We start from the raw sequence: 24,285 nt of genomic DNA, 5'->3' as shown, positions 1-24,285 counted from the left end.
GCTGCTGTTGGCCATTTTATTTTAGTGTGACTTAGCCCGTCAGCTTCATGTATCTGTTACTCCACTCGTGTCTGACGCACCTCAGAAGACGGAGTCCTACGTATTGGGTAATAGGAAGCTGAGTATAAAGCAGAGAGGATGGAAAAAAAAATAATGAAAACAGAGCAAGAGAGGATGGTGGAGGGAAAAGGCAGAAGGAATGTGAGGCATGCCCTGGACCCACACATGGATTGGGGTTTATTGCAGTAGGTACTGAAATAGTTTTTCGGGGCATGGCAGTTGTGCGAAGGGGGAAGGAAGTTCATCACTCAGCATGAACCATGCTGACATCACCGTGTTCTGCATAATCATCAGTCCTTACAGTACAAGCAATGTCAAGGGGCAGAGAGGCAGCACCTGTATGCCAGCAATGGCCCTAGAAGAGAGGAGGAGAATTTATACCCAGCTATAGCACTGTCTCCGATCCCTCCCTCCTATCCAAATACCTACTTCTTCTCAAGTTCACTTAATTCCAGAAAAATTAAATCTCTCTCTGCCCTTGAGGATGACAATAATTCAGATTGCTTCTTCTTATTGAGAGATATGCAGGGGCTGAGATTTGAGGATGAAAGCAATTTGGAAAAAGGTTTAATTCTGCCTTATGAAGGAATTGCTTGTTTTAAAATTTAATTTTAGGTGGGGTTTTTTTTCCTTTTGTTTTATAGAGAGCATGTGAGCGGGGGTGGGAAAGTAGCATAGGGAGAGGGGAGAGAATCTTTTTTTTTTTTAAAGAGTTTATTTATTTGACAGACAGAGATCACGAGCAGGCAGAGAGAGAGGAGGAAGCAGGCTCCCGGCTGAGCAGAGAGCCCGATGCGGGGCTCCATGCAGGGCTCCATCCCAGGACCCTGGGATCATGACCTGAGCCGAAGGCAGAGGCTTTAACCCACTGAGCCACCCAGGCGCCCCGAGGGGAGAGAATCTTAAGCAGGCTCCACACCCAGTGTGAAGCTCAGTGTGGGGCTTGATCTCAGGACCCTCAGTCATGCTTAACTGGCTGAGCAGTTAAGCTGAGGCACTCAGGTGGGTTTTTTGTTTTGTTTTTTTTCAATTAATGTAGAGTCATTGTAGAAAAATCAGGTAAATATATAAGCAAAAAGAATAACATTAACAATCATCTTTAATCCTGTAACCTGGAGGTGACCATTGCCACCATTGAGGTATAGAAATGCCGTTTTAAGAAGGCAGTATATGGCAGTGAAAAATGCATCAATTAGAAGTCATAAATCTGGGTCCTGATTCCAGTTCTTTCCTCATCTGCTCAATGTCATACGTCTTAGCTGAAAAAAATTGAGTGTTGAACTTGACTTTCTATTGAGGGGAAAATAAAAGAGCATGAATGTTGTTGCACAGAAGTGAGCATATTTGTCTCCTTTTTCTTTCTTCCTTTTGGTGAAGTATCAAAATGCTCGGAGACCCCAGCAGCGCTCAGTGCTCGGAGCAGGGAGATTCAAAGGAAGAGTCTGAGCTGACACTTCTGAAGTGAGGCAGGGAGCAGAGAAGCCCAGGGATTCTCTTCGGTTTTAGACTTGCTCTGGGAGAAGCGCAGGGTTCATCCCTCCCCTAAGTAATGGTAGGGCTGGGCTGGGGAGTGCGAGGCCTACGGGCCCCAGGGAACTGAATTTAGTCACTTTTAATGTTGCTCCTCATACTTCAAGGCTGTGGTCCCTGTATGCTGGGGGCAGCCGGGTTCATTCCAGCTCCCACACTCATCTCCCCAGCTGTTTCTGGCATCTGTGAGCTGGCTGCCAGTGGTCAGGGGTGGAGGGAGATGAGCAGCACTGACCCAGCAGCAATACCAGGTTGGAAGTGGCATGTATGAGGACAAGTAGCTCCACTTAAGGTCCCGTCTGGGATGCTCAGGCCCCCCACCTTGGCCAGGCACCAGCACTACGTGTTGTTCATTAAAACATGAACATCCTGATCTCGGGCTTTGAAGATAGGGATCACCCGTCCCAAACCAGACACTGCCCACAAGTAGCTGAGAAGGAAGCCAAAGGTGGTGAATGATTAGCAGAACCGGCAGACAGCGCCAGAGTCTGTGGACAATGAGTGCCTGGACAGCTGTTTCATGAAGGAAAAAACCGCTTGACCACAGGAGCCCCTGGAGGTCCTTCATGTGCTGCCTGTTCCACACTGTTCCACACTGAGACGCCCCTCAGACGTGCCCCACCCTCCACCCCACATGTCTGGCATGAAATGCTAGAATGAGCAAGAAGGCCTTTAGGAATTCAGTAAATAAGAATTTGCTACTCCTGTGGATTCTACTGAGTATAGCAGGGCACATAAAAAAAGTATATGACATAGTTCTTACCCTCAAAGAGCTTACAATTTAGTTGAAGGCATATACCTCTGCATACACACCAACACACAAAAAACAGACATCAGAGACTCTTTGGACTAACTCTGTTTCATAGAAATCAAATATTACATGTAATTTTAAATTTTCTAACAGCACATTGAAAACACAAAATGGTGAAATTAATTTTAATGAGATTATTTTTACCCAATATATCCAAAATGTTATTGCAACATGCAATTAATATAAAAACTATAAATAAAGTATACCAGCTTCCTCATTTCATACTAAGTCATCAATTTCCAGTGTTTATTTTCTACCTACAGCACACCTCAGTTCAGACAGGCCATATTACAAGCACTCAATGACTCAAGTGTGTCAGTAGCTACCATATTGGATTGTGTAGATTTTGACAGTATGGAATGACATGTTAGGTGAATTTTAAAGTTTTAGTGAAAAGAACAGATCATGGAGGAGATAAAAGTTTGGTCAAAATGGCACCTAGTAGGGCCCCTGGGTGTCTCAGTTGGTGAAGCATCTGCTTTCAGCTCAGGTCATGGTCTCTGGGTCCTGGGAAGGAGCCCCGCATCAGTCATCCTGCCCAGCGGGGAGTCTGTTTCTCTCTCTGTCTACCCTTTCCCACCACTCATTCTCTCTCTCTCTCTATCTCAAATAAATAAACTCTTTTTTAAAAAAATGACATCTAGAGAACTACACTCTAAACTTCTTAATAGCTGTGGGGTTTTAGTATGGTGTCTTCCAAAACCATCTTTTAATTTATCTCCTTTCTTTTTAGGAGGGATATCATCATCATCATCAACAAAAAAATGATTGTAACTCACCTTGCTGCAAGGCAGAAATACACCACAGGAAGAAAAAGCCAGAGGCTGAGAACTCAAGAAGAACCACACAGGACGTGGGTCCATGGAAATATGCACAAGGTCAGAGTAGCCCATTTGTTCCTGGGCCAGACTTTCATCTTAGTTCAAGTAATGGTTACTAAGCCTTGGGGTTTGTCATTGACTTACCAAAACAAGGCTCACAGGAGATGGAAAACAACATTCTAATTTCTCAGTTTGAAAGGATATATGTACTTTATTTCTCTTGGCACACCAGCCCATAATTTTCCTCTTTGAATTTTTCTAGAATGTGAGCTTTATACTCATTGTATAATTATGACTTAGGTTTCGCAGTTTATATACTCGATTTCAGGTACTTTTCAATGATCACATTTCAATGGCTGCAAATTTCTTTTTCTTCTGGAAACGTTTGGCAAGGTGGAAGTATATACTCACCTTACCTCTGTTTTACCTAGTCCTTCCTTTATGACTGTGCGACCAACTCATAACCATGGCTGAGGATAGAGCTTGAAGGACAGACCCTGGGCCTGTTTTTCCATAGATCATTTCCCTTCTACACCAGATATGCCTGCCCAGGTTAGGAGTTAACCTTTGCTCTCTCTTCTTCAGAATTCTTAATTCTGTAATTTGGGAACCCCACGGTAAATTTCCAAATTCCATGTGTGAGATTAATTTGTCTCGTTTCTATTTAGGAAGGATATCCTCATCATCACTGAATACTCTTGCTGCCCTCCCACAATGTAGTGTGGTTCTGGGACCACACTTCCCCGCCACTCAGTGACTGCGTTTGTCCAGCAGACTGTGTGTGGAAGTGAGGTACACCACGTCAAGACAGGGCCTCCTGAAAGTTCTGCCTATTTTTCACCCTTTCCTTTTCCATATTTACCGGCTGATTATGTAGACTGTGAGGTACTAGAGAAGAACAAAGTCATGAGATGGGAGGAGTCATATCTGAGAGACCAGGTAGAAGGCTTATAAGCATGGGAGAAATAACCTTCATTTGTGTTAAGCCAATAAGATTTAAGGATTTATCTGTTTTAAATCCATTAGTTAGTATTGTCTGCCAGGCGTCCAAGAGGCCCCTGGAAGCTCATGTAAATTCAACACTTGGCCATCAACTTTGATGTGATAAACCATCTGAGAGGTTAAGTTGATTTCTTCCGACCAGTTCTCTCCTCTGCCTTTGGTATCTCAAAGTCTAGAATTATTCTCAGGGGCCCTGTCCAAGCCACTGTTTCTGGAGCCCCAGAAACCAAGTTCACAAAGGCTGCCTTGTGGTTATAGCCAGAGAGCAAAAGAACTTGGTGGTCCTGAAGCTTCTCATTCTCATTAGGATCCCTGCTTCATTTTGGTTACAATCTTTCAGCAATGGCCCGCACATCTTAATGAGATACGGTGTTTCTCATCACTGACCATGCTGGGTACACCTTCACCCAGAACTAATACCAGCTATATTAGTTTTCTATTTTTGCATAACACATTCACATAAATATAGGAATTTAGGTGAACCACTTATTATCTCAGTTTCCTTGGATCAGAAATCCAACATGGGTTTGCTGAGACCTCTGCTGGGAATCTCACCAAGCTGAATTCAGACATTGGCTGGTGCTGTGATTCTGATCTGAGGCTCAGGGTCCTCTTGCAAGCTCATTGACTATGGACAAAATTCAGTTTCTTGCAGTTTTAAGACTGAAGCTATTGTTTTGTTGCTGGCTGTCAGCCAGGATGGCTCTCTGCATCTACAGGTTGCTCAGGGTTCCTTGCCATGGGACCCCACAGGAAGATCACAGCATGGATGTTTGCTTTCTTTTAGGCCAACAGGAGTACATCTCCTCGATGATTTACCTTCTTCTAAAGACTACACCTGACAAAGTCAAACAATCTCTTTTCAGTAATTCAGACTCAACCAATTAGGAACCAATCTTGGTCTTGATAATCCACTATATTCACTGGTCCCATTCGAAGGGAGGGAATTGTACAGAGTGTACACCAGGGGCAGGAATCATGGAAGCCATCCTAGAATTCAGCTTACCACACCACTCAGTCCTCCTTTCCATTCCTTATTAAAAGTTGCAATATAATCATGTACATCTTTGTATCTTTCTCCTTGTTGTATTGCTAATCCCTGCATAGTACTTGTAAAATAGTAGCCATTTAGGATTTTTTGATAAATTAATTTAATCCTTTGGTTGCCTTGATTGAATTTGGAAAATCCCCTTATTACCCACATGTTTACAAATTAGTCTCCTTCCTTGTATGTTCATGTTTGTGAAATCCAGTTGTAGTTTTCCTCTTGTCACTATTCTGAACATCTGAGCATGAATTGTATTTAAGGATTCTGGCCTCCTGGGCAAATTGCTCCACTGGCGTTTCAGATAGGGTCCCCACAGGAAATAGATGGCAACTCAAATTGGGATAGTTCAAGGAGGGTTTCATAAAGATACTGCGTATGTAGATGTCAGCAGGGTAGAAGGAGACCACAAGAGAGAGCTGGGCAACAGTTGGAGCTGTTAACTCTCGGCTTATAGGAGAAGCTCTCCTATAAGCAAGGACAGTGTAGTGGATTGAATGGTGGCCCCTAAAAAGATATTTCCAAGTCCTAGCCCCTAGAACCTGTGAATATGACCTTGTTTGACAAAAAGGTCTTTGTGACAAAAAGGATCTTGAGATGAAAGCATCTTGGGTTTAAGGTGGGCTCTAAATCCAGGGACAGGAAACCTTATGAGAAAGTCTGAGGATGATTTGAGCCACAGAAGCACACAAAAGAGAAGACAATGTGAAGATGGAAGCTGAGATTAGAGTATGTATCTACAGGCCAAGGAATGCCAAGGAATGCCAGCAGTCATCAAAAGCTAGGGGAGAAATACAGGACAGATTCTCCCAAGAGCTTCTAGAAGGAATCAACACCTTGATTTTGGACTTCTGACACCCAGAACTGTGAGAAAATAGATTTCTGTTTTAAGCCACTAAGTTTGTGATCATTTTTTATGGTAGCCAGAGAAACTGATACTGATGGTGTCCTGGGGGCAAGGTACTGCCAGCCTAAGGTAACCCCAGAAGCAGGAGCTAAAAGAATAAAAACCTTAATCTCACTCTCATCCATCATCCTCCTGGGGTTCATCATTGACCAAAGGTTGCCTGAAGCCAGAGGATGAGGAGCTCAGTGATGTGCTACAGACCAGGGCAGTCTCCTGGGAGAGGGAACAGAATGGAGGTGAAAGGTGGATTTGGAAGGGCAAACTGAAGACATACAGCACACCTCTTTTTAGGTTATAGGAAGGGTACCCATAAATTCCGGTGTGTCTGTAGCAGTTTGGTTTTTACCTGTTGTCCCAGTACAAATATTAATTTTGCCTTTTTTTCCCTCAAGTATCCAGGCTTTAATGATAAATTTTATAAAGTCACATTAGTTATAGGTTAAAATCTGATTGAATTAGTATTCAAATCGGGAATTTTCTGTAGGATATGTTAAGTGAAGTTCACTGCACCATTATGATACCATCTCTCCTGATTGCCTTGTGGTCCTGACCATTCTTGGCAGGTATAAGGAGAAAAATTAAGACCTTCTGAGGTCAACAAGAACCTACCTGTCTCCAGAATCTGGATCGTAACCACCCCACATTTTTTGGACTTAGCTTTTTTCACTTCATCTTGGAGATCTGAATGTCCTGACATTCAGATCTCCCTGTTCTTTTTAATTCCTGTATAGTGCTCTATAAATTATTTAATAATTTCACCACTGATGAAAGTTTCTAGAAGTTCTTGATAGAAAAAAAAATGCTTCAGTGACCATTCTTGTATATGCTCTTTATATAGTTGTATGAGTATTTCTAGACTAGATGCTGTATCAGAGTTCCTAGCTACAGATAATAAGAATCTATTCTGGCTAGTTTAAGAGGAAGAATCTATTTAAATAGATAAGTTAGTTCACAAAATGGGCTTAGGTTGCTCTTTTTGGCACTAACCCCAGTACTATGGGGCAGAACCAGTATAGTGATGAACATAGGTTCCTATCTTTGTCACTACTCCTCTACAGAACAGAAACCCATGCACAGCCAATTTCCTCACATTGCTCATTGGTGCCTTTGAGTCATAAGTAGGTGTGTCTAACTGGTCACATACCTGTACCCTAGCTAGCCACAAGGGAGAGCAGGGATTAAATATAAAAATCTACCAAAAAGTCAGGCCTGATAATGTGGAAATTGTCCAAAATGTTGGGAGGCTCTTTCAAAGATGGTGTATACGACAGATGTCCACTGAAGACAGCAAGAAATGGAATTGTTTACTTCGCACACTCTGCCAAACTGACTTCAAGGAAATGTAGACAGTGTATGATAATTCCCTAGATCTCTTTCTCTACATCTTCTCCAGCAATAGGTAGTATTATTTCTTTAATACTTTGGACAATTTTTGACAACTTGACAGTGAAAAAAAAGATCCTACTTTTAAAAAATCTGATTTTTATTAAAATTGGTTAGACATGTGACGTCAACAATAACAGGAGCACATAGAAGGTCAGGGTCAGGGAACCTTTTTCTAGAAGCACACACCTCTGAGGCAGCAAGGTCTTGCTCATGACATCTACACAGCGGTTGAGGGTGAGGAGGATGAACATGGTGAGGTCCTGCCACTCTCTGGGATACAGAAATCTCGGAGCATTCTTGTCCATGAGTACCATCACATCATCAGGACAAGACCACATAAACCGCTAAGATGGAACCAGTCAACATCTTCAGCAAACCTCCATAGGATATTTTCCACAGCCTGGCCCATATTCCTTTATTCTTGGGGGAGGGGGAGCATGAAGGATAAAGGAGTGAGTCACTGACTATCATGGTCTTAAAAACCACTGTGGCCTGATACAGTCCATAAGAGCAAAGATATAGCCCTAGGTAGAAATGACATATGAACTTTTCCATGAAATTACAGGTCTGTCCTACTACAGACTGAAGACCAAAACTCAGGATCTCTCTTCTTTCCTCTCCATTGAGGGCCCTTCAAGTTTTGGACTGCATATTCAAAGCTAACTTCTACCTACTTTTATCATCTCCCTCTTCCCACTGCAGAGAGAGATGATAAAGTTCTGGACAGGAGCCTATACTTTGGGTGATATGAGTCTCATTGTTCCATTCCATTCTAGTACACTGGGAACAAACTGACGTCTGCCCAAAAAAAGGAAGGTGAATATTTCCTAGTATGCACCTGTGAAAATGTATGTTCTCATGAGCTCTGTGTTTAGACTTTTTTTTTTTAATTTATTTTCAGCACAACAGTATTCATTGTTTTTGCACCACACCCAGAGCTCCATGCAATACGTGCCCTTCCTATTACCCACCACCTGGTTCCCCAACCTCCCACCCTCCGCCCCTTCAAAACCCTCAGGTTGTTTTTCAGAGTCCACAGTCTCTCATGGTTCATCTCCCCTTCCAATTTCCGATGCTTTTGGTCATACTGTCTCTCTCCCGTGGCCTGCTTTCTTCTGCTTCTGTCTAGTGCTTAGAGGAGCAGCACTTAGAGGAGTGGTACATGAACTGGAGACTAACCAGAAAAGGCCTGGGCTACTCACAAATATTTGTTCATCTTTTAAGAACCCATACTCATATCTTTGGCCATATATTGAAAGCAACCATATTCTTTCCAAACATGGAAGTTTATAAATTATCATTTACTATGTATCTAATACATATAGTTAAGAAAAGACCTAAGCATTAGATGATAGCCAGTTGCATCTAAGTCAATGCATCAGGGCAAGAGTCTTCATTTGAGGGGATGATAAAGAACAAGGTACAGAGAATGTGAGGCAGGCCCTTGGCACACAAGTGGTTCTCGTTTATTGCAGGAGGTATATGGAATAGGAGTTACTCTGAGAGTGATAGGTGTGTGGAAGAGGAGGAAGTTCATCACTCAATGTGAAGGATGCTGACATCACAGTTTTCTGCATAATGATTTGTCCTCAGGCTAGAACAATGCTGTGGGGCAGAGAGGCAACATTTGTATGCTCATAGCACCCCCAGTGGGAAGGAGGAGTGGTTACACCCAGATCACAGTGCTGATTATGAACCCTCACCACCTATCTCCCTTTCCTACCACTACTTAATAAATAACAGGAAAAAATCCAATCCGTCCATGCCCTTGGAGATGGAGGCCATTTCTTAGTAGTGGGAGAGTGAGGATTTGGATGTAAAAGTGCTGTAAAGAGAGAGCTGAAGATTGCTTTACAGAGGAACCTGACTTCCTTATCCCACTTTAAAATTCAACTTTCCTTTCTTACACAAGCATGGCATACATTGGCCAGCATTTCACTATATTCATTTCCTTTTCTTCCTTTGGGCATTGATAAACTACATGTCCTACCCTGCCTTGCAGTTAGATGTAGCCTGGCAACTGAGTTCTAGCCAGTGGGGTGTAAATGGAAATGATACCGATTACTTCCTGGCCTCACCCATAAAATCCTCCTTCACATACTCTTCCAATGTATTTTCCTTTCTCTGGCTTTATACAGAATATCATAGATTACCGTATGTTGTTAAGGATGGAGGATGCCTAGGATGGAAGGAACAGGTTTCCTGGGTTACTCCTCCTAGGGAACTATACATTGTTCAGGAACACTCATTTTGGACTATAAATAAACAAGGAATGAACTGTTTTTCTTGAGCAATGGAAATTTTCACATCTGTTTGCTATTGTAGCTGGAATACCCAAACAAATCCAAAACTAACACATAGACTTTATAGAAAAAATTTAGAAAAACACATAAGCAAAATGAGAGAAAAATAAGCACCTGCAGTTCCAAACCTGATGAGAATGACTGTTAACATTTTGCTGTAAAATCCCAGCTTTGGGAGAAAAATGACTGGAAATTGAGAGACCAGGATTCCAGTCCCAATTTCCCCCTAATTGACTTGTGGCTTCTCTATTAAAGAAAAGAAAGAACTGTCATCTGTGTTCTCTAAATGGAGAGGCAAGGTGGGGGAATAGATGGGGAGGAGGAGGGAGGGAAACACTTGGGGGTTTTGCATAGAAAGGAATGATTTTGTCACCCACAAGTTTTCCTTTTTAAGTGGTCAAATCACCCAGGAAACTTCAAAGAGCTGAATGCTCGGGGAGAGGAGGTACAGAGGGAATCCAAGAGTATGACATTGTCATAGAGTGGACTAGGGAGGAGAAATCTCTGTGGTTCTTGCCTTGACCTGCCAAATTGTTGAGCTTCTCTGAGAGGAACTGGCCCTCAGTACAGCAAAACCCATTGCTCTACTAAGTATTTACCATCAGCAAAGAGCAAGTATATGTTCCTGAGTAGCCCAGCTCTACCTTGAATGGACTGCAGGTATCAGAAGTAACTATACTACTAATACTAGTAGTAGTATCTCCAGCACCTCAGTGCTGTGGGTTTAATGGACATAGTAGACGTTGAGCGACAAGCAGATACCATTCATCGTTTGACCATCACATTTATCTCCATGTTTGACCACTCCTGGCAGCTGTGAAGCAGTGGTCAGGGGAGGAGGGAGATGACCAGCACTGACCCAGCAGCAATACCAGGTTGGAAGGGGCATGTATGAGGACAAGTAGCTGCACTTAAGGTCCCGTCTGGGATGCTCAGGCCCCCCACCTTGGCCAGGCACCAGCACTACGTGTTGTTCATTAAAACATGAACATCCTGATCTCGGGCTTTGAAGATAGGGATCACCCGTCCCAAACCAGACACTGCCCACAAGTAGCTGAGAAGGAAGCCAAAGGTGGTGAATGATTAGCAGAACTGGCAGACAGCTCCAGAGTCTGTGGACAATGAGTGCTTTGACAGCTGTTTCATGAGGGAAAAACCGTTTGACCACAGGAGCCCCTGGAGGTCCTTCATGTGCTGCCTGTTCCACATTGTTCCACACTGAAATGCCCCTCAGACCTGTCCCCCCACCCCCGTTCTCAAGGATCCTCAGGCACAACCACTGACACTTGTCTGGTGTGAAATGCCAAGGTGAGCAAGAACGTCCTCAGGAAGCTAGTGGATGTGAATTAACTAAATGCTGTCAGATAATCTTGTCCTCATAAAGCTTACAATGTAATTAAGTGTGTAGTACACACAGACACAGAAAATATACAAATAGATATTAATTACAAAATTAGTTAGAATTAGAGAATGTCATGCTGGGTTGTATATAGAGTGCATTTTAGAAGATTTCATTGACAGGAGTTGTTCATGGGGGAGGTTCAAGTTTAATCAGAATCATCCCTAGATATGTCCTGAAAACTGCCAGTAACTCAGGGAATGTTCTAGAGTCAGATTCTTTCAAAAGCCTTTATACCTGTTTTCAAGGAATCCTTCATTTCTCTTACCATTACAAGGCAGATACAGCTAAGAAACCAGGGTAACATATGGGTTCTAGAGTGGTTGTGTCCATCAAGTGCTTGGTCCACCAGTCTCTACATCAAGGGCACTTAGGGATGCCTGGGTGGCTCAGTCAGTTAGGCGTCTGCCTTCAGCTCCGGTCATGATGCCAGAGTCCTGGGTTCGAGTTCCGATCCAACTTGGGCTCCTTACTCAGCGGGGAGCCTGCTTCTTTCTCTGCCTGCCACTCCTCCTGCATGTGCTTGTGCTTTCTCTGACAAGTAAATAAAAAAATCTTAAAAAAAAAATCAGGGGCACTTATAGGAGGAGTAATTCTGGGACAGGACCAGGAAATAGGTGAGGCTGAGAAATTTGACTTCCTCAGTTCCTTTGAACCTGCCTTTCTGATGGAGGAAACCCCTCCTCCCACCTGAGAGAAGTCTTCCTCTGCATGAACACCTTTCAGTGTCTGCACCAGGGAGAGTCTCGTCCAAGGGGATCCCAGTTTCTATAGGACCCACTTCCAACACTCTTAATACCACTATGTCCATAACAAGAGTAGATTTCAATATAGCCCAGACAAGGATATACAAGACCTTGTCTGAAGTGGGAGAGGAAACCAATAAATCCAAGGAGTTACAAGGCCTCACCAGTCAGTATTGGCAAGAGTGTGGGGAGCATGGATGTGAATAAATTCTAAAGATGTTTGACCATGTAAAGTGAGATTGGATCACCGATAGAAACACAGCCATCAATATGAGTTTACTTTCCTGAGATTCTGGTATAAAGAGTCTGCTAGGTTGGCCAGTTGAAAGATGGACTTAATGTTGGCTTACACCCAGTGAAGTTGACATACTGGAATTTCCCCGGCAAATTCCAGAGAAACACTACCAAAGAGAACTTTCTGTAAAGACGGGGGTCTTCTATAATCTCTCCTGTCCAATATGATAACTTCTAGCCCCTGGTGGCTATGGAGTACTTGGAATGTGGCCAGTGCAACTAGGAACGTGAATTTTTCATTTTAATTATTTAAATTTAACTAGCCACATGTGGACAGTAGCTGTTGTGCTGAACGGTACAGTTCTGGTGTAGGAAGCCTGAAGGCTCAGGGGAATGGCAAGGACACTTCCTTTTTTACCTAAGTCCATTCTAGCTGCATCCCACAAGTTTTGAAATATGGAGTGCTCTCGTTACCGTTCACCGTTCAGTTTTTACATTTCTATTTTTATTTTCTACTTAATCCAAACGTTATATAGGAAAGCATCTTTAAATTTTCAAACAAATTGCATCCTTTTAAAATTATCCTTTTTATGTTGATGTTATTTCTGTTTCTTAAAACTACGTTGTTTTGGGCGCCTGGGTGGCTCAGTGGGTTAAGGCCTCTGCCTTCGGCTCAGGTCATGATCCCAGAGTCCTGGGATCAGGTCCCGCATCGGGCTCTCTGCTCGGCTGGGAGCCTGCTTCCTCCTTTCTCTCTTTGCTTGCCTCTCTGCCTACTTGTAATCTCTGTCTGTCAAACAAATAAATAAAATCTTAAAAAAAACTACATTGTTTTTCTTCATAAAGGTCCCATGAGAAGTGTTTGAATATTCTATATTCCTATTCATTTTGATATGATATCACTTCTGAGATGGCTGTATTATGGTTTTTTAAAAAATGTCATTTATTTTTTTAAAAAACATTTTATTTGTTTGTTTATTTACTTATTTATTTGAGAGAGCAAGAAAGAGCAGGGGGAGGGGCAGAGGGAGAAGGAGGAGCAGACTCCCCACTGAGCAGGGAGCCCAACATGGGGCTCAATCCCAGGACTTCAGGATCATGACCTGAGCTGAAGGCAGAACTTTAACTGACTGAGCCACTCAGATGCCTCTCTATTATGGTTTTTGACTATGACTCTGAATTTGCTCACTCTCTTTTTATTTCTTTCCATTTTTATTTTATGTATATAGCTGCCCAATATTAATACATTAAATATGTACTTATCATGTCTTCTCGGTGAATTGAATATAATAGAAGAAAACACATATGTCCCCTTTTAATTACTGATGATTCTCATCTTTAGTTTTCTTTTGTCTGATGTTAGCATTTTAACATCTACTTTCTTTAATTTTTCTAGTCTACTTTAATGCCTATGTTTTCAACCCTCCTGTGCTTATTGTTTAAGCTTATCATATACTTAGCTTAACTTTGTATTTTAACTTGTTCTGGAAAATCTGTGTTACTTCGACAGGGGAATTTAAGACACTCACTCTTACTGTGATATATTTGATATATTTGGACTTCTTTTATGGTTCCATGTTACATTTTTTGGTCCTGACCCCAGTTCCTCCTTCGAAAATATTTCCATCCGAATGAGTAACTTACACTTACTAGATTTAAAATTTCCACTGAAATTGTCTGTTGAAATTGAAGGTTTGGGGACTTGAGATTGGTTGACACATTACTGTGTTTCTGTGTTCTCCAACTTCCCCGACTCCTTCAGCTCCTGTTTTGTTAAACTTTACAAACGATCTTGTGGAATCTTGGAAACTTGACGTGCCACCAGACATGTCACGTAAGGCAAAATTGTCATTGGGTTCTTTTTTTTTTTTAAAGATTTTATATATTTATTTGACAGACAGAGATCACAAGTAGGCAGAGAGGCAGGCAGAGAGAGAGGAAGGGAAGCAGGCTCCCTGCCGAGCAGAGAGCCCGATGGGGGGCTCGATTCCAGGACCCTGAGATCATGACCTGAGCAGAAGGCAGAGGCTTTACCCCCACTGAGCCACCGAGGCGCCCGTGTCCTTGGGTTCTTGTAGCACCAGTAGTTGAACTGACAACCTCTATTCTTTCATTCCTCATAAATGAATTTTTATATATGAAATTTAATACAAATCAAGGCCTCGCCTCACCAGTATCTCATTCAAAGCCACACTATCGGCTGTACCAGCTCTTGGTTAGAATCTTTCTTGCCTGCTAAGAAAGACTAGAACATTCTAAGATAGCCTAAGAAAAAAATATAGTGAGGCATTGAGTAGTCCAGACTCTAGGAGAACTCTGCCATAGTTAGACTCTCTTATTCCATGGTTGGAATTTTGTTTACTCCCCATAAGTATAATATAGGATCAATAATAATATCTCCTCAGGGGGTCACTGTGAAGATTAGAAAAAAGTAATCCATGTAAAAACACTAGGTACAATCCTTGATACACAGTAAGAACTCAGAAAATGGTAGCTGACATTGTTAGCCATTGTCCTAGTCCATACCCAGGACTCTAGACAAGACTATTTTCATACAAATTGCTGTTTCCTGATTCCCCTTCCCCTTCCCCTTCCCTGAAGGAGAGCCTCGGAGCTCCTTGAAGACTCACAAAGAGACATGACCTACTTCTCTCGGTAGACTTAGCATTCCCAAAGCTGACTGAAGATATGAGTCCACGAACAGAGGGTTTGGGCTTTAAACAGGTACTACAGGCACTGGCCTCGTACTGGCGACCTCTGTGCTATGTTTACGCTTTGTCTGCAGTTGGTGCATTGAGAAGACCTGACCTTAATGAAATATTCAGTCCTAGATCTTTTCGTGTCCCAAATTAACTTTAATGAGCAAACAGGGAAAGATCAAGAGGCTGAGACTGGGAGTTAGGGGAAACTTTGAAGCAGAAGCCAGGATGGGGTAGATGCCCTCTGGAGACGGGCCAGCGTTTGCTTTTGATGACAGCGGACCTTCAGATCTTGTTCATCTGAGCTGCAAACAAGGTGCTCTGAGAAATCAGTATACCCAAGATTTCATTTTTTGCAATGCCTCTCTGTTGCTCATTCAACAAACGTGTGTGGAATACCATCTGTAGAGCACAAGAAATGTGCTCTAAGGCTTTTATTATATGCTTTGGGTAATATCAAGGTGGCTGAGGCACTGTCCCTGCCCTCAAGGATTCCACGTTGTAGTAGAGGAAATAAGGGGCACACAAATGGCCACATTCTATGTGGGGTTGGGAGGGTGCGATGACTGTGACATGTCACAACAGAGGTACACATTTCCATCAGATCGAGGAAGAAGCGATTGCTTCCACCTTGGAGGGAACCAAGACTGCCATATGCAGGGAGGTAGATAGAAGCTGCCCTCTAAGAATGGTAGGATCTGGAAAGGTAGGGGTGAGCAGTGGTCGTTCAGGTGGTGCACACAGTGAGAACTGGCAGGAAAATCCAGGGAATGTTTTGGTTGTAGCAAGTTGTACCTATTCTGTTTCTTCTATCTTTGTGTTCGTGAGGAAAATCTCTTAATCGGTTCGAGCCTCAGTTTTTCCAGGGATTAGTTCTATTTACTCCTCAGAATAATTGCAGAGATTAGATGACTTGTTTTATAATAGGCAAACATGCAGGTGATTGTATGTGCTTGAATAATGAGAGTTAATGTCCCTCGTGCTTATTTCTGTTGTTCTCTTTTATTCCAGTCCCTAAGCTGGTGAGAAGCATATCCCCAGGAATTTCTACTGGGATATGGAGTTTGGGGGCAAAAAAAAAAAAAAAAAAAAGGAGAGGGGAGCTTCAGGTCAATACTAATGTTTAAATAAGGACATTTAGGATTGCCACAGGCAGACCTCAGCAGAGGCAGTTTTCGCCGGTCATAAAAGGGTCCCAGTGTCCTGGATAGAATCAGTCCTGGACGGACTGCCCACACTGTTTCTGTCCCATTATAAACTCTTGGCTGGCATGGTCATCTTTTCCAAGTGTCCATTACAGCCACACCACCCAAAAATCTCTCCTATCAAAGACTGCTCCTTCACTGCTTCTCCAGGCTTCTGGTGGAAGACTTTCCCAGGAAGGAACTTAAGAATCCATCAGATGATCCAATCCATCAGATTAGCAGAGATGGACTTTGGATGTGTCTCAAGAGTAGTAGACCTCATTTGGAGATGTATCTTGTCATGTTCCGTTTGTGGTATTCAGTTCAACAAATGTTAAAACAGGGTCTTACCTGTAACTCATCCTTTTGTCCTGAGTTTCAAAGGCTAGTAATAAAACTGTTGGTGGGAAATCCTATTGTCATTCCAAGAGGAATGACAGTGGGCATGCACTCCACTCCCGCTGGGCTGCCTCTCACCCAAGTGGAGGGGCTGGAGCTGCTTTCCAGATTTTGTAGGAAATCCTGGGGTCATGCTGCTGCTGGCTTTTGCTTACCACCCACCTCTAGCTCATCTAAGAAGTTGATGTTGACAAAAGATTATAAAGTGGGGATTTCTTTGCAGAGAATTGTCAGTGTCCTGTGCATTTTCTGAACCATCCTCACTGGCTAGTGGGAGGGATGAAGGTCCACTCCCCCTATGTCAAGCCATGGGACAAGGACTCCAGGAGGTGCTGGGAGGAGAGTAGAACTGTGTTACTTGGAGGGAGGGAGGGCTACGTCTGACTCTCACCTGGGAGCCCAGCAGCAGGAAGTTTGCATGGGGTTGTTCCTACCTGGTACAGAGTGCTGAGAGCTGGCACAGAGGGAGTGGGGTGCATGCCCACTGACAGAAGGGCAATGGCGGTTGTGTCCGAAGTCTGCATATAAACCCTATGGAAGTCAGCGGGACTGGGCTTCTTCAAGGGTTCTTTCCCTAGAAGGCCGCCTAGAGGGGTGAAGGGACCTAAGGGGTTGAAAGGGGGAGTCACAGGTGGTCATGTGAAGACAAGGCATAGCCAGCATTGGGGTAGCCTCAGTGTACAATCTCTGAGGACGCACCAGAGTTATCTCTAGAAAGAGGATCATGAAGAGGGCATGGGCAAATATATTAGCCTCATATGACCACATGCCTTTCCGCAATCTCGTTTTCTCTGAGCCAACCTGGGACAGATCAGGAAGGATAGCTAGAGAGTGGACAGAGGTGAAGCGAGGAAGAGAGCAAAACTGACCACACACCATCTCAGCCATCCCCATCACCTCTGTGAACTTCTTAGCCAAGAGCAGCCTGAGTTAGAAGATGAGTTTTAAACTGGACAAAAGTTCGGAGTTTAGATAATGCACATGAGTTGGGCTAGATTATTTGATGACTGTACCAGACTGAACACTTGTATTTTGTTTTGTTTTGTTTTGTTTTGTTTCTGAGTGACTGAGATTTTGGCCCAGGAGCAAAGAAAATTGGTTCCACAGAGCAAGTTTTAGGGGGCCATGGTAGGAAAGAATAAATTGCTTCCAGCTTGCACCTGGATAGGTTGGGCTGATTCAACCAACTAGAGTCTATGTTGTTACCGCAACTGTGTTAGGAGCTGTGAGAGTCAAAGGGTGAACACGGCCCAGTACCCGCAGTCTAGGAGCTGCTAAAGAACAGGAACACCTTTAATAAAAGACACACCCAGGACACCTGGGTGGCTCAGTGAGTTAAAGCCTCTGCCTTAGGCTAAGGTCAGGATCCCAGAGTCCTGGGATCTAGCCCCGAATCAGGCTCTCTGCTCAGCGGCGAGCCTGCTTCCCCCTCTCTGCCTGCCTTTCTGCCTACTTGTGTCCTCTTTCTCTCGGTCAAATAAATAATATAAGAAATCTTAAAAAAAAAAAAAAGACACACCCTGAAAAGACTAACAGTAGCATTCCAACGGAATAGAGGGAAATGGGAAAGAAATTATTGGAAGGAGAAAGACAATAAAAAATGAGCATCTATGTATTAGATGCTGGTAAAGGCTGAAGAGAAAAATGAAATGGGGCAAAGGAATAGGACATGCCAGGCCTTTGAGAGACGGCTGTTTTCAGTGGGATCATCTTTGAAGGCCAATGGTGACATTCGAGCAGAGACCTGAGTGGTAAGCTGGGGAGTCACATGGATATTTGGGGAGAGACTGGTTAAAACTATGGCAGTTATCCACATGGAGGCCAATAGTGCTGACAACCAGGAGGAAGGGTGAAGATGGTGAGAAGTGGTCAGATTTTTGCATGTTTTTTGAAGGTAGTGCCAAAAGGATTGAGAGAGCCATTAGATGAGTAATATAAGAGCAAGAAAGGCCCCAAAAATGATGCCAAGATTTTTCAGTCTGAAAAACTGGAAAGATGAATTTGCATTTTTGTGTGTGTGTTGGCAAATGCTTCAGGAGAAAAAGGATTTGGGGGAAAAGATAAGGAGTTTATCTGGTTTGAGATGCCCGTTTGATATTCAGGTAGTGAAGGCAATTAATTAGAAATGCCTGGAGTTCAGCAAGACATCAAGACTAAAATATAGATTTGGGTGTAAGGATATACTTGTAGTAAGTGTCAGTGGAACGACTGTCAAGAACTCTGAAGGGTCTGAATTTTACCTGATTTACAAGCCAGGAAGTCAGCCTACCACAGCCTCACGGATGCTGGCAGAAGACATGAGCCTCTGGGGTCATAGATAAAGACCTTTAGTACGATAATCACGATAATCACGGTAGACAGAGTATCTGCCTTTTCCTTCCCTAGTTCCCTGAGTCTCAGTTCCCCAGGGCAGTGTGGAAGGGCCAGAGATACAAGAAATGACAGGAAATGACAGAGATACAGTTGCATGACAGGAGTGGAACCGCAGGCGGAGGAAACTTGAATCTTTTGTAATGTGCAGTAAGTATGCCTACCCTTTGCTCTGAGGGGGACACTAGCTCTGTGTTTGAAATCTGTTTGCTATGCAAACAACCTCAGAAAGATAGTTCAGAATAAAGCCGGTCACCATCTCTGCTCCTGAGTTGTGCCCCATGTCCATACAACTTTTACTATCAAGCGTTCACTTTAGTGGAAAAAAATGTAATTAAATTATTTGAGTCTAGACTCTATCTCTACTTTGTAAAATATCTTCAGTATAACTTACCAAACATGTAATATTTAATCATTTAAATAAAAAAAAATCGTACTTTGCTTTGTTTAGAATTCTATCCAAGTTAACATTTACGGAAAAAAATATATATCGCTAACAGCAATACCAGTTATTTGAGTAACTGTACTTATGTCAGACTACAATTGTAGCTGACACAATTATAGTGATTTTATGTGTATGTGTATATGTATTTATCCCATTCTTATTTCATGAGGTCAAATATGAAGAATTTTTTGGAATATTATCTAACGTCTCTTAAAACTCATTCATTATGGGGGCACCTGGGTGGCTTAAGCCTCTGCCTTCAGCTCAGGTCATGATCCCAGGGTCCTGGGATCGAGCCCCACATTGAGCTCTCTGCTCGGTGGGGAGCCTGCTTTCCCCTTTCTCTCTCTGCCTGCCTCTCTGCCTACTTGTGATCTCTGTCTGTCAAATAAATAAATAAAAATCTTTAAAAAAAACTCATTCATTATGAAACGAGATAACGTAGTCAGATTCTTGTACAAATACTGCTGAGACATCAATGAAGAAGAACACTGGAAATTGACCGTTGGATTTAGAAGCATAGAAATCATTAGTGACCTTGAAAAGAGCAATTTCAGCGCAGAGGTGGGGACAAGAGTCCGTTTGAAGTTGGTTCAAAAGAGCGTGAGAGGACAGGAGTTGAGACATGAGGATAAACAACTTCTTTGAGAAGGTTTTCTGTAACAGGGAGCAGAGCACTAGGGTGACATGCAGAGCATTTAGCACAATGCCTGGCACATAGAAAGGGCCCAGTACATGTTGGTCAGAAAAGGGCTTGATGACCCATGGGAAGTGCTCAGGAAATGGTTCATTGACTGGGTACTAATAAAAAGACATACTGGCATAGGGGCTGGTGAGGAAGGGCTTCTTGGAGACTTTTCTTTTGAGCTTTAAAAGAAATGATGGAGTTAGAGGAGGTGCATAGAGGTGAGAGGGAGTTTCAGGCACAAGCCGAGGAACCAAGATGGAGAGATGTTGAGGGAAGGGGCAGCCTGTTTGCCAAGCCAGGGAGTTTTGGGGGGCTCCAAACAGGAGGCTTGAAGAGGAGGACCTGGAGACACAGCTAACAGAAGACCTTGAATGCCAGACGGTGGCATTTATTTGGGGTCTGATGAGTCAGTAGGGAGCCAGAGATCTTGAGCAGTCAGAGTTCTGGTGGGAATATAGCATTAATTGTATTTTCAACCGTGTGCTGTGTTTCTATTCCAAGTGTTGAAGTTGGGCAGGTTACAACTCATGTTCCAGACAATCTAATGAGAAGCACATGTTTTCATGCTCACTCCAACCTTTAGTTTCTTCCCTAGACTGGGACAGTCCTGGGAATAAAATTCTGGGGATAAAGAAATCGAAAATTAATAAATAAATATAATAATAAAAATATATAAATAAATTAATAGAAAATAGAAGTGCACTTTAGGGATTTAAGGAGGGATGGGGAGAAAGGGTCCTCTGAATAAGCACATTTGATGTTGGCTTAAAACAAGACTGTTTCTGCAGAAAGCCAGGGACTGCTGTCTAGGCTGGCCCTATTAGCAGCTGTCTCGCGTTTCTGAGGCAGGGGTGTATATGCCTTAATGGCATCTTTCCCATTTCCATGAATCAGGGTGAGGAAGGAGTGACCTCGCTGGTTATTTTAGAATCAGGGCCATTCATCGTGTCCCATATGGTCTTGAGGTTCTCCCCAGATATGGTTGGTGCAGTCCCAGGACACAGGGGAATGAGTGGTGAGGAGGGGTCTAAGAGGCACTGTGGCCCAGGAGCAACCACCAGTCTTTGGCTCTAGCTGGACCTGGGCTTGAATTCCAATCTTTCACCTCCTGCCTTCGGGACCTTTGGCAAGCCTCTGAACCTTGATTACTTTATCTGTCAAATAGAGATGATGCTAGTTGTAAGCATTAGTTGTCACCAGCATTTGCTGATACGAAGAATATTTATTACTGCCATTAGTTTTTAAGTTCTGTCCTGTCAACAAATGAGTAAATGGAGAAAAATAGGGAGAAGCAGAGTTTCAGGCTGGAACATGATGGTTCCACCTAGATAAACCCCTCTATGCCTCAGATTATAGTGTTCTCTTCGGCAATCCTATTTTGTTCAGATGGTACAGGTTATAAGGAAAGCTCAAACAGGAGATTGCAGTCATTTCTGAATTTTTTCTTAAAGATTATGAGATTCAGAGTCAATATCCCTTTGGATCCTGGGCTTTTTACACAGAGATTGGACAGGTACATAGCTATAGGGAACAAGCAGGCAAATAAAATGTAAATAGGGGACTTTGGACTCTCTAACCATCTTAATCTGTAGCTTTCTATTAGATCATCAACTGCTGCCTGGGATGATTGGGACACCAGACACGTTTCTACGAGTGTGAGAGCCTGGTTTACCCCACTGCACCGTGGAGAAGTTGCAATGCCGACTACATACCGGCAGCCACAGGAATTCAGTATGGCCGGTCGGGAGTTGAGTCTGGCCCCTCCATCTGGAAGGGAGTTTGAATTATTCTTCAAGTGGAACTTTGAAGGCTAGCCCTACGAACCAGGGGCCAGGGCAGCCTCTGTGCCTGTAGAGAGAGGTGGAGAGACAGCCACACACCAGGGTGTGATATGAAGGACCTTCCAGAATCTCTTCTAAGCTGCCTCTTCCCTTTCCCTGATCTCCATGAGCCAAAATACCTGAATTCTGCCATTGTATGAAGACCCAGACCTGGGGTCTGGAGCTCCAACCCAGACTCGCATTTATTAGCTGTGTGGACTCATGGTAATTAGTTAGCCTTTATTTATTTATTTATTTATTTATTTTCCCTACGGGTCACTGAGGCCTTTTTATTCTGCTCACAGAACCACTGGGGATCTCCCCTGTGGACACCTAGAGATTAGTATGTAGACAGACTTGGCTCCAGACACTGGGTGGGAAGTGAGGTGAGAAAACAATGATTTGGGCCAACCTCATGATTACAGAGCTAGGGTTTCCAGCAGGGTTCCAGATGGTCGGGTCAGGCTTCTGCAGCAGTTCTAAGGAAGCAGCGAGAACAGCATAGGGGGGCAGTGGGCAGTTAACTAGCAGAGGCCCCAGCCACTCTTGGCTGGGGGCAAAAGGGGGAGCAGAGGTCTAATGAGCCGACTCAGGACCACAGGACCTGGGGTGCACCACCTGGAGCTTACTTGGTGAGGGGATTTCAGAAGTTTCTGCCGGCGAACTTAGCCTGCTACCCAATTCCTCTTCAGTTCTGGGGATCTGGTTGTACTTTGCCAAGTGCTCAGATCGGCAAGGTGCCCCGTCTTGATCTGCCCAGTGCAAAGTCCCACCACTAGGTCAGTGATGAAGATATCCTCGGTCTCCCCAGAGCGATGTAACACCATGATGCCCCAACCATTGGACTGGGCCAGCTTGCACACACCTAGAGAGACTCAGTCACGGAGCCGATCTGGTTGACCTTCAGCAGGAAGCAGTTGCACGATTTCTCGCCCATGGCCTTGGAAATCCACTTTGGGCTGGTCACAGTGAGATCGTCCCCCACGACCTGGATGCCGGTGCTGGCAGTGCACTTCTGCCAAGCTTCCCAGTCATCCTGGTCAAAGGGGTCTTCGATGGACACCACTAGGTAATCCTTGGTGAAGGACTTGTACGAGTTGGCCAGCTCGTCGGGCGTGATGTACCTGCTGGGGTCATTGGGGGACTTAAAGTCCAGGTCATACTTGCCCGACCAGAAGAACTCTGAGGCAGCTATTTCCATACCATGACCACCTTGTCGGTGTAGCCGGCTGTCCCGACAGCATTCTTCAGCAGCTCCAGAGCTTCTTTGCTCTCCAGGATGTTAGGCGCAAACCCGCCTTCATCCCCCACGTTGGTGTCTCCTTCCCATATTTGTCCTTGATAACATTCTTCAGGTTGTGGTAGACCTTGGCCCTGATGCGCATGGCCTTCCAGAAGCCAGCCGCACCCACGGGCAGGATCATGAACTCTTGCATGGCCAGCTTGTTGCCGGCGTGGGAGCCACGGTTGATGACGTTGAAAGCCAGAACCCGCAGGATAATTTCAGCATTGCCCGCCAAGTTGGCAATGTGGCGGTACAGAGGCACCCCCCTTCTCGATGGCCCCCCGCCTTGCATACAGCCAGGAACACACCCAGAATGGTGTTCGCACCAAATATAGATTTATTTTTTGTTCCGTCCATCTCAATCATCAGTCTGTCAATCTTCTCTTGCTCCACAACGTTCAGTGTCTTGCTAATCAGGGCAGGTGCAATAGTTTTACTGATGTGCTCAACAGCCTTTGAGACACCTTTCCCCAGGTAGCGGGTCTTGTCATTCTCCCGGAGCTCAAGGGCATCATAGATACCAGTGGACGCACCACTGGGCACAGCAGCTCTGAAGAGACCTTTGGAAGTGTAGAGGTCAACCTCAACAGTGGGATTCCCACGAGAGTTGAAGATCTCTCTGGCATGGATCTTGAGAATAGACATGGTGACTTTCTGGCCGCCAGATAGCACTGCCCAGGAAAGAAGCAGAAGATGCTGCAGGCACCGAAGATGAGCGTTAAGCCGGAAGGTCTGGCCGCTCCAAGTACCATCTATTTATTTATTTTTTTAAGTAGACTCTACACCCAGAGTGGAGCCCAAAGCAGGACTTGAATTTGTGACCCTGAGATCAGGACCTGAGTCTCTGAGATCCAACGCTTAACCAACTGAGGCACTTAGCCGCCCCTAATTAGTTAGCCTTTCTCAACATTAGTTTCCTCATTCCAAAGTGAGGACAATAGTTAGCATTATTATTAGCATAATTTCAGATATTTTTGTGAAGATTAAATGATTAAAAAAAAAACAACTATAAAGTCTAGAGGTGCCTGGATGGCTCAGTCGGTTAAGTGTCAGACTCTTGATTTCAGCTCAGGTCATGATCTCAGGGTGGTGGGATTGAGCCCCTCAATGGGTTCAACACTGGGCATGGAACCTGCTTAAAATTTTGTCTC

At 43.9% G+C, this 24,285-nt stretch overlaps 1 pseudogene; it reads right to left on the bottom strand.

Moving 5' to 3' along the window:
- Nucleotides 1-22,474: 22,474 nt before the first annotated feature.
- On the bottom strand, nucleotides 22,475-23,871 carry LOC123928073 (annotated as a pseudogene).
- Between the last annotated feature and the right edge of the window lie 414 nt (nucleotides 23,872-24,285).

The sequence above is a fragment of the Meles meles genome, chromosome 17, assembly GCF_922984935.1.
Source record: "Meles meles chromosome 17, mMelMel3.1 paternal haplotype, whole genome shotgun sequence".
Lineage (NCBI taxonomy): Eukaryota > Metazoa > Chordata > Mammalia > Carnivora > Mustelidae > Meles > Meles meles.
The sequence above is the reverse complement of the archived record's forward strand: the minus strand, read 5'-3'. Positions and strand labels throughout refer to the sequence as shown.